The sequence below is a fragment of the Miniopterus schreibersii genome (assembly GCF_964146895.1).
Source record: "Miniopterus schreibersii genome assembly, chromosome: 2".
NCBI classification, from domain to species: domain Eukaryota; kingdom Metazoa; phylum Chordata; class Mammalia; order Chiroptera; family Miniopteridae; genus Miniopterus; species Miniopterus schreibersii.
This window is the reverse complement of record NC_138102.1, coordinates 116,452,638-116,462,946: the sequence shown is the minus strand read 5'-3', so window position 1 is coordinate 116,462,946 and position 10,309 is coordinate 116,452,638.

The following is a 10,309-nucleotide window of genomic DNA, read 5'->3' as shown; positions in this document are numbered from 1 at the left end:
TGGCCTTATTTTCTCTGTAGGGAGACAGAAGGCTATCCATCCCTTGACTTGATTTTTTTAAGTTTTTCTATTTTTTTGAGAATGAAAATTTATTATTTTAATAAATGTAAACTAATTTTAATGGATGGGTATTAACTTAGATCCAATAAACAACACTGTAAGAGACAGTGTCCTAAGGGGATAAAGAAATGTTTTGGGCATGGAAAGGATTAATTTAAAATGAGAATGGACAAGGAAAGGATGTTTTCACATTCTACTTAACTGGTCTTGAAGGAGGGGTTAATATTGAGGAAAGCATTTTAGGCAAACAGCAACAAATCCAGGGAATAGAGAATAGAACAATCCAGGGACTCTATTATTGGACAGAGCTAAGAGAGCCTGGTGAAAGAGACCAGGAATTAGTGGGAAATGTGATTGAGAAGTAGGATTGGATATAATACCTTGAGACCTGTCCAGTCTAGTGATTTTAGGTTATATGTGTGGTGTCCAGGTGGAAAATTGCTATATGATGGTTTTTAAAAGTAGAAAGGTGATAGGATTCTCAGATAACATTATTACTAGTAATTATAAGGATAATATCAAAATAAAAATACACATGATTAGGGGAAGATGCTGATTCACTTCAAATATGAAATAACAGTGAACTTACTTACATCAAAGTCCCTGATTAATGCGTACACTGATTTTTTTAAAAAATTAATGTTAGGTGGATGAAAATTTGAATGACAGAGGCATTAGCTCCTCTGTCTGTTGAAAACTGATTTACATATGCTGATGATTCTTAAATCTGAGGGAAGCTGTTTACTAGTGTACACATTGGCAGATCTCTTTGTAAGTGCTTTCTTCAAAAGGATACTGATACTACAGTGATTTTCAGAACTAGCTGCTCAACTTGCCGGGAATGAGTTCCATGAGGCCTTCAAGAGCTTTCTGCCGAGAACTCTAAGTCTAGCAATGGCTGTAAAAATTGTATTTCTAATATACTTGGAGTATATTAGAATCAAAAAATTGGAAGGGCTCTCTCTTCATCTGCTTGAGCTGCTTTAACAAAATACCAAAAACTGGGTGACTTAAACAACAAACATTTCTCACAGTTCTGGAAGCTTGAATTCTAAGACCAAGTTTCCCAAACTGTCCTGTGCTTGGTGAGGGCCCTCTTCCTGGTCTACAGAAGGCAGTCTTCTTGCCTTATCCTCAGGTGGTAGGGAGAGAGACATCAGGTCTCTTCATCCATTTATGAGAGCATTAATATCATCATGAGGGCTCTACCCTCCGGATGGTATGTCACCCTAATTACCTCCTAAAGACCCCACCTCCAAATGGCATATCTGGGACTGTATCAATATATAAATTTTGAGGGAACCCAAACATTCAGTCCACAGCAGCCTCCTAGAGACTGCATTGTTTAATTGATAAAATATATATTTCTAATAATAACTTCCATATAGTCTTTTATCAATACCTTGCTTAAAATGAGAATATTTTTAACAAGATGATGAGCCCTTAATAGGGAACTGTATTTGTTTTAGGCTATACAGATTGATGTGTTAATAACGGAGCTGGGAGTAGGACCCCAGTCTCCCAAGTCACAAAAATCTTTAAGAAATTGTTAGGGTTAAGCCCTGGCTGGGTGGTTCAGTTGTTTGGAGCATCCTCCTATACACCAAAAGATTATGGGTTCCATTCCCAGTCAGGTCACATGCCTGGGATGTGGGTTCTGCCCCTGTTGGGGAGCATATCAGAGGCAACCAATCAATATTTCTCTCTCACATTGATGGTTCTCTCTCTCTCTCACTTCCTCTCCCTTTGTCTTGCTCTAAAATCAACAACAATAATAATTAAATATATATATATATCCTCAATTGAGGATTTGAAAAAAAATTGTTAGGGGTAATACCAAACAGCCTAACAATGTAGTGGTTTGGGGCAGGCACACTTACCTTACAGTAGTACACACACCTCAGGATGTAGAATCCTCATGGAGATGTGTTCCCCAATTGATCCTTTCTCCTCTCTTAAATAATTATGATATATTTTACTTTCTTAAATAGTTCATTTTTTTATTTTTTATTATTTTAAAATTGATTTTTAGAGAGAGACAGAGGGAGGGGGACAGAGAGAGAAACATTGATGCGAGAGTGGAACATCTATCTGATGCCTCCTACATGCCCCCCCTACCTGGGATGGAGCTTGAAACCCGGGCCTGTGCCCTGACCGGGAATTGGAACTGGCAATTTCCGTGCCTGGGATGGTGCCCAACCAACTGAACCACACCAGCAAGGGCTGAATTTTCTATTTTAAGGTCAATTTTCATTTCATAGCACCATTAGTTTATTTTTATTATATCCATAATCTCTATGAAATCCTTTCCCATTCTGAATTTTAAAAATCATAACAGTAAACAAACAGTGCTTATAATATGGCCAGGCACTGTCCCTGAATGCTTTAGACACATGAAGCCCCTTTAGATTTACTCCCATCCTTTGACATAGATACTATTCAGAGCCCCATTTTACAGAAGATGATACTAAATCATGGAATGGTCACATACTTTTCAGGTGGTAAACTGGATTCAAACCCTGTGAGGCTGAGTTTAATCTGTACTTTACTACACTTTTTTTTCCTTTTTTTAAAAAAATAAAATATTGATTTCAGAGAGAGGAAGGGAGAGGGAGAGAGAGAGATAGAAACATCAATGATGAGAGTCATTGATCGGCTGCCTCCCGCACCCCCCCCGCTAGGGATGGAGCCCGCAACCCGGGCATGTGCCCTGACCAGGAATCGAACCCCGATCGCCTGGATCCTAGGTCGACACTCAACTGCTGAGCCACGCCCGGCCGGGTTACTACACTTTTGATGTTATAGATTAAATAGATGTGCGTCCATATACATTTTCATAAGTTGTGTAACCAGTTAGCCAAACTTGCCATTCATAGATAATCAAAATAGTTATCTAAGTAGTGAAAACATAGGCAGGTCAGAATGATGCTAAGGTTACTTGATAAAAAGCACTTGGTTTCTAAGTGTAGTCTTTAATTTCAGGTATCATTATAAAGGCAAAATATGATAAAACGTTATTTTTCTACTTGGAGAAAATTAATCCTAATTTGAAAATTAATAGTACAGCAGTTTTTGTGTGTTAAAGGAATTTCAGAGATGGAATGCCACTGTAAGCACTATGAACATCGTTTGCAAGCTTTGGTTTGGAAGAGACTCCTAGAGCACATTTACCTCTGTAACATCTCTTGTCTGGTACTGTGCAGCTTTGAGAATCAGCCTGCTCTAGTCACAGAGAACTTTCATGGATAGAAAGCTGGCTTTTTACTTTAAAACAACGGTATTCTACCTTAAGCAAAGCAACCTATTTTCATCACTAGGGCTAAACTAAGTTTAATCACTCTTCCGCATGTCTTCTCTTAGCCAAAAATATCACTAATTCTTTTAACCATCCTTTGCATGACATGATTTCCAAATCCTCTTTGACTCACCCACTGTCCACTAGAAAAGTTCAGTTATTAATTCCTCTCTGTGAAAGTAGTTTCCAGAGCACTCCTGTTCCCTTGATTTCTGCTATAACACAGTGTATAGTGAGGAACTGCTCTTTCTTGACGTGTGACTGCTTTACTTTTGTTAATGTAATATAAGTTAATTTTGCTTTAGCTACTTTAGCAACTAAGTCATGCTGTAGACTCAAAATATCCTCAGATCTTTAATGTATGGGCCCTTGTAAGCTTTGTTTTTCCCTCTCCTATATTTATTTTTTTAACCTTAACTTGTGACTTTATGTTTGTCTCCATTGGTTTAATTCCATGATTCTACTTTCTCCAAAAATATTTGCCTCTCAACTTTTTCTTCTATTTTAAGATTTATCTAGCTCTCCTAAGAATGCATACTTTATAAAACTTTGTAAGTACAGTATCATATTTAAGTATTATAGAATTGAGGTCCACCTTTAATGGATAATACTTGAAGTAAAAAATTTTTTAATGTTTTACAGGATTCCACAGTGTTCATCTCTGGAGCTAAAAAAAGCTGTATGGAAGCCCTTATGCCCTATGCAGTTTGCCTCAACATAGTCTTTTTTCAATACATTGCTTACAATGAGTCTATTTTAGCAAGAGACGTTGAGATCTTAATAGGGAACTGTATTTGTTTTAGGTTATACAGATGGATGTGTTAATAAGAAGAGCTGGGATTAGGACCCCAGTCTCCCAAGTCACAGAAATCTTTTAAAAATTGTTAGAGTTAATACCTAACAGCCTAACTGCTGTGATCCAGCAGTTACAGACACCCAAAGAAACATATAGCTCAAATGAGACATTGCCCATAGATCTATTTTATTGCATAAAAATGAAATTGCATTAATAACGTTTCTTTTCTTTGTTCATTTTGCCAAGGTTTATATTTCTTTTTAAACCCTAAGACAGTATTCAAAATTGTATTAACGTTAAAAAAAATGCATGATTAAACGGCATTCTTACTCAAAAGGCAATATTCAGTCACTTAGATTTTGCTTAATTCAATTTAATTATTGAACAATTCTTTATGTAGTAAAAGAATGACTGCAAACCCCACTCCCCAACACATGTGAATCAAATGGTGTAAAGGAAAAAATCTTACTAACATTAATCAGAGATGAACTTTATTGAAAATATTTGGATTTCCTATAAGTAATTGCATTAAGAGAGTTTTCCCCCAAATAAGTTCCTTTTAAAATGAAACTTCCCTTAAGAACTGAGTTTATTGTGATTTTTTGATATTGCATACGTAATTGAAACCTCACCAATAATATACTATAAATGAAATCTTTAAAACCAATTTTTTCTTTGTTTTTGGTAACCTGAAAAAATACTTGCTGAAGTATTTGATAAAATGGCAGGAAATATCACAGTTGCTTGTTATTTCGAACTTAACCAGTTGTGCTTTCAGGAGATTTCGTGATCTCAGAGAGCACGCGAAAAGTGTTTAATTGTGCGGACTTTATAACAAAGGTCCATTTGGGGCCTGTGTTGGGAGCCGCCCATGACGTAATCCGCCGAGGTCCCCAGGATTCCTGGTCGGCGGGCGGCGGGGCGGCGGGCGCCACCCTGCCAGAGCGAGTGCGCGCGGGCTCTGTTTAACTCAGGGGACGTCGACGGTCCTGTAAAGGTCAAGACGTTTTCATTAACACAGCATCTTAGGAAGAGACTGGCCCGTCGCCTGGCATGCGGCGTATCCGCTAGAGCCTCTGGCATCGGGCTGAAACCTGGCTTCTCCCGACAGAGAGAGAGGCTCTTTTCGCCCTGGAGGACGCATCGGCCCCAGGCTGAGGTGTGCGCTGCTGCACACACACACACGCACGCACACACACACACACGCACGCACACACACACACACACACGCACGCACACACGCGCACACACACACACGCACGCACACACGCACACACACACACACGCACGCACACACGCACACACGCACACACACACACACATGCTACCGTCGAAGAGAGTTACAACCCTTCTGCTTTATCTGCTAAATCTGCAGCAATTTGCGCTGTGGATTAATTGTGATTGCCGGCTTGTAAAACAGAAAGGGCACTGTCCTCACCGGGGGACGGTTGGGTGATCTATTTGCCAATATCAATATTTGGGTGGAAAGCTTAAAATATGTTGCTTTTCCAAGAGCAGGACTTTAAAGGAGGGAAAGCACTGCTGATGAAATATTAGCAGCAAATGGGCTAACCACTAACTTCTTTCTGTAGTCGTCGAGGGTCTCTCAAGCTTACTGGAGGCGCAAGCTTCGTTCTCAGCTCAGAAGGGAGGCTCCCCGAGGAAAGCGCCCCCAACCAGCGTCGGCCCGGGTCCTAGGGCACTCGTCTCCTGCCTCGAGGTCAAGTGAAGGGGCATTCGGGGACCCGGCCCCCGCCTCTGAGGCCCGCCAGGGCGGTCCCCCGAGGCTCCCCGGGGAGGGCGGCCCTTCCCCGAGGTGCGCAGCAGCTGGCGGCCCGCGGGCACCGGGGGCTCCCCGACTCGCCTCCGGAAGTCTGCTCTGCCCGCAGCCTTCGCTCAGGTTCCCCGCAGAGGCTCGGGCGAGGCTGAGCTGCAGCCGCCCGTGCGCGCGGGCGCGGGCTCTGGGGTGCGGGTCCGCGCGGCTGGCGCGCCGAGTCCTGCCCGCACCCCGAGGAGGGGCGTCCCGGGGGCTAGGCTTGCCTTCTGCTAGCCACAGAGAGCTTTTTGTTCCCGAAACCCTACTTCAGACACTTTGCAAGTTAAAACTCACTTATCAAAATTCACATCAGGAATCCATAACGCCGGGGGAGGGCCGGGCAGGTTGGAAGGGCGAAGTGAAGGAACATCAATCTTTACCTTTCTCTAAAGTTCCTGGACGAATTTTCCAGTAAAGGATTTGGCGCTCCCTCCCCCTCTTTTGTTTTCTGAGTAATCCTTGAAGTAATAAACGTGTTTGTGTGTTTTTTTCCCTTTCTGTTGAATTCATAAAGCACCACCGAAAAGAGGTTAAGCTGGGGTGCGAGTGGTTTTCAGCTCCTTCCAATGAGGTGCTTTCCAAGCGCACGGTGGCCTGGGGGCCAAACCCCGCGCACCCCTCCGGAGCTGAGGGACGCCCGTGGGCTAGGGCGGGGCACAGCAGGCGGGGCTGCGGGAGAGTGGGATTCTCTTCATTTGAACCCTCCCCGACGATGTCTTTGGCCGCACCTGGGTCGGGGACCTTACACGTATATTGCCTAATTCCAGCCCAAAGGAGAACCCTACGCTGTGCTATTTTGCCTCCATCTGTACTGAGACACTGGAAAGGTAAAGACTCAACGCGTGAATGTGTGTGCACAGCATCGTTTGGAAAATAAGCTGTCTTTAAGACATGTCTAGTAAATCAGCAGGAAAATGTATCTAAAAGATGTTAGATAGAACCTTAACCAATTCATATCTCAAATAAAATAAAATCAAATAAAATGGGTAAAAGTAATAATTTTCTGGCAAAATCTAGGGTTTTGAATTTAATACAGTTTAGCTTAATTATGTATATTTTAAAGATATATGTCCTAGAAGAGACCTAACTTTAACGGTCTTTTGTTTTACAATAGAACTTTCTGGAACAATGACGACAGCCATAGCAAGAAATAAAAGGTGATTAAGTGACCACGATTGACTTATGATTTTTAATATTTGTAGTAAAGCGCACGTCTATAATAAATGTAAACCATAACGTTAGAAAGTCAAAATATTTGCACGTGGGGAAAATAATTGTGTTAGATTTTTACATTTCAATCAAATCCCTTAGGTAGTCAAATGCATTTCTCTCTTTAAGAAAAGGGCAACTATGTGAAAAGCTACTGCTGAAACAAGTTAAAATTCAAAAATTTCAAAAAATCATGTGAGTTTTTGAATTGCCAAAATACTTAATATTATATTATTATTATTATTATTGAAATCACCGGTAAATTTAATCTGTTAAATTTGAGAGCTTTGTAATAGTACACTTGAAATACTGATAGGATTGATTAAAATTCAGGTAATGGTTTTTTAAATTAAAATTCAGAAGCTTCAAAAATGTGACATAGTTATATATTAGTCTGTGGGTGTGTTTTCTAGAGTAGATGTCAGATTGGGACATAAATTTAAAGGAAAAGCTTAATTATTTGAGAGTGTATATATTTCTTTCGTGATGCAAACCCCCAGAGCTCCTTCAGTGCAAAATATGTTTCTGTATCTTTTCTGTGTCTGTAGAGCTGTGAGAAGGCTGAAGATGAAGCCAGGGAAAGAAAACAGCAGCGGAGCACACACAAACATGAGGCCACCTGGATTCTTGCCAACATACATGACATTCAATTATTTTAGTGCTTTTTCATGAGACTTTTCCCTCCACCCACCTTCCCTTCCCTTCTCCAGACCCTTGCTTTTCTACATTTGGCACAGTTCATCTGATTCAGCACGCATTTTTTCCTGGCTTTACTTACTAATATGTCTCAAATTCACCCACAAAATAAAGTGCTAAGATTAAAATTCTTGCAATCCTATCTTGACATTCCCACTGTTACTATATAAGTGTGATGTTTCTTTTAATAAATTGAGAAAGAAAGGAACTGGAGTGGTCCACACATTGCTTCAACTGATGCTTTGATGTATGTACTATACAAATATTTTTCATTTCCCAAAATATATTCTCATGGGGGAGGAGGGCATTAAAAGCAGCTTTTAGACCTTGAGAATTTCTCCCCGCCAAAGTATAAGAAGTTAAGCTGACAGACAGGCAATCTCTTATCTGAACTTGACTTATCTGAACTCACCTTTGTGTGTATATATGTGGGGGGAGTCAAAGAGTCATTTCAGGGAACTTTTTGACTAGTTTGACTTATTCAATTACTTTAGTTCTAGACTCTAAGGGGAACTAAATAAAGATAACTTTATTAAAATACCTCAAATCTCAGTGTTTGGGGAGTTGGCACCCAATAATAACAGCAACTACCAACTGTTTTGGAGAATGTTAGATGTAATTTCTAATCAGAGCATCAGAGTCACTTTACAAAATAGTCTTTCCACCGTGTTAGCATCCGATGGTGCCAGAGGAATTCAGAGAAAACAGTGTTTCAAAGAGGCCGAGACTTGAACCTGCAATAGGTCCTATTAACTCTCATCCTTTTGCTTCCCGGACCCTGCGCATTCCTTTGCCGAGCCTCATTTCCATCAAGGAGATGGCAAGAAACATCAATGACTACACAGCACCCAGAGATCTGAAAGCGTTGGAATCCTAGGGCGTCCAATATTTTGTTAGACTTTAAAAGAAATTGATGGCTCCCCAACTCTGTCTCTCTCCTACTCCCACGCTCACCTATCACCTCTTACAAGTGTTGCCCATCGATAACGCAAAGGAGAAAAAGAGGCACTGCAGTGTTCTGCTAGCAGATTTCTTGATTGACATGAAAGATGGGGAGCAGAATCCTGGGATTACAACTCAGGCTCTCCTATGGAAAGAGATGAAGTATTAATACTCTCAGAGGTGAAATAGAAAGCTGGAGCAAAGAAGGCAGTGGTAGCCTGAGGGTGATGGGCTGAGCCTGCTAAAATAAAATCCCAGTCTGAACCTCACTTAATAAAGTGGGTCTTGCTCGCCAGCTGATGGCTCCTCAGAACACCGGCCCCTAGGGCCCAGGCCAAGGCAAATGTGTGGAACTGGGGAGGGTTTAGATAAGGAATGAGGGTCAGGAGCAGGTTTTAAAAGCCTGCAGAGGAGCAAAGAGGCATGCTGGTCTGGAGAGAGTAGCTGAATTTGTCAAAGTGCTATGGTCATTTTTCAAGAAGGTTATTCTCAAAGCATCAGGCAGAAGAAGTCCAGGTATGTCTCAGGGAACGTGAGATGGTCTCCCGTCCAATTTCTACTCTCTTCTTGTGACCTCTAGAAATCATTTCATTATTACTGTCTTAATTAGTATTATTTTAAATTTATTATTAATGCTCCATTGACTAGAGCTGTGTCATTCCCATAAACTCCGTCTCAACCTCTCAAAATCCATTTAATGAAGCTCTTGGCAACCAGAGACCCAGCTTCTTGCCAAAAACTGCAGATTAAGCATTCCTATGGGAGTTTGCCATTAGCTGTTCCTTCTGTAATAGGCACATGTGGTTACATGCCCCCAAACACACAGGATTCCCTGTAATAGATGTGCATTTCCAGGAGGTTCCAGGGATGTTAAGTGGGGTTGGTGACACATTGCACCCGTCCCTCCAGCCACCATCAAAAGTGGGTCTGAGGGAAGGGGTGGAAAGGACCTACTAGGCAGCTGTCCTCCGTGGCTTCCCTGTAGTTTTCCTAGGAGCTGAACCTTTATTGGTATACAAGTACTATAGAGCTTGCATCATATGTCTTTCATTTAAAAGACACCGAATGTTTTTCAGGGAATCTAGGGCTCTTAAGACACATATTTATAAACAAGCTGGCAGAGCTCTACGACATAACTAAGTTTATAGCTAGGAGTTGTTTGTATATGTCCTCAAGTCTGCAAGGCGTTCTTGCTGCTGTGAATTTTTAGGGGACAAAACCCCCCCCCCCACAAAACACAAAACTGCTAAACGGTCATTTCTCTTATTCTCCCCGTGTTTATTAGAGAAAGTCAGACTTTCCGTATATCTGAGGGTAAGGTACAGAGGGGGATAGAGAATGAAAGAGCATCGATCCTCAGGGGAGTGAGTGGATAACCCTACACTCCACCGTTCCGCAGGGCAGCCCAGGAACCTGCTGCAAAAAGCCCAGGAAGCTCATGGTGCCCCTCCTTAAGCAAAGTCGGGTGCCCCAGCCTTTGCAGGGCTTTTTTGGG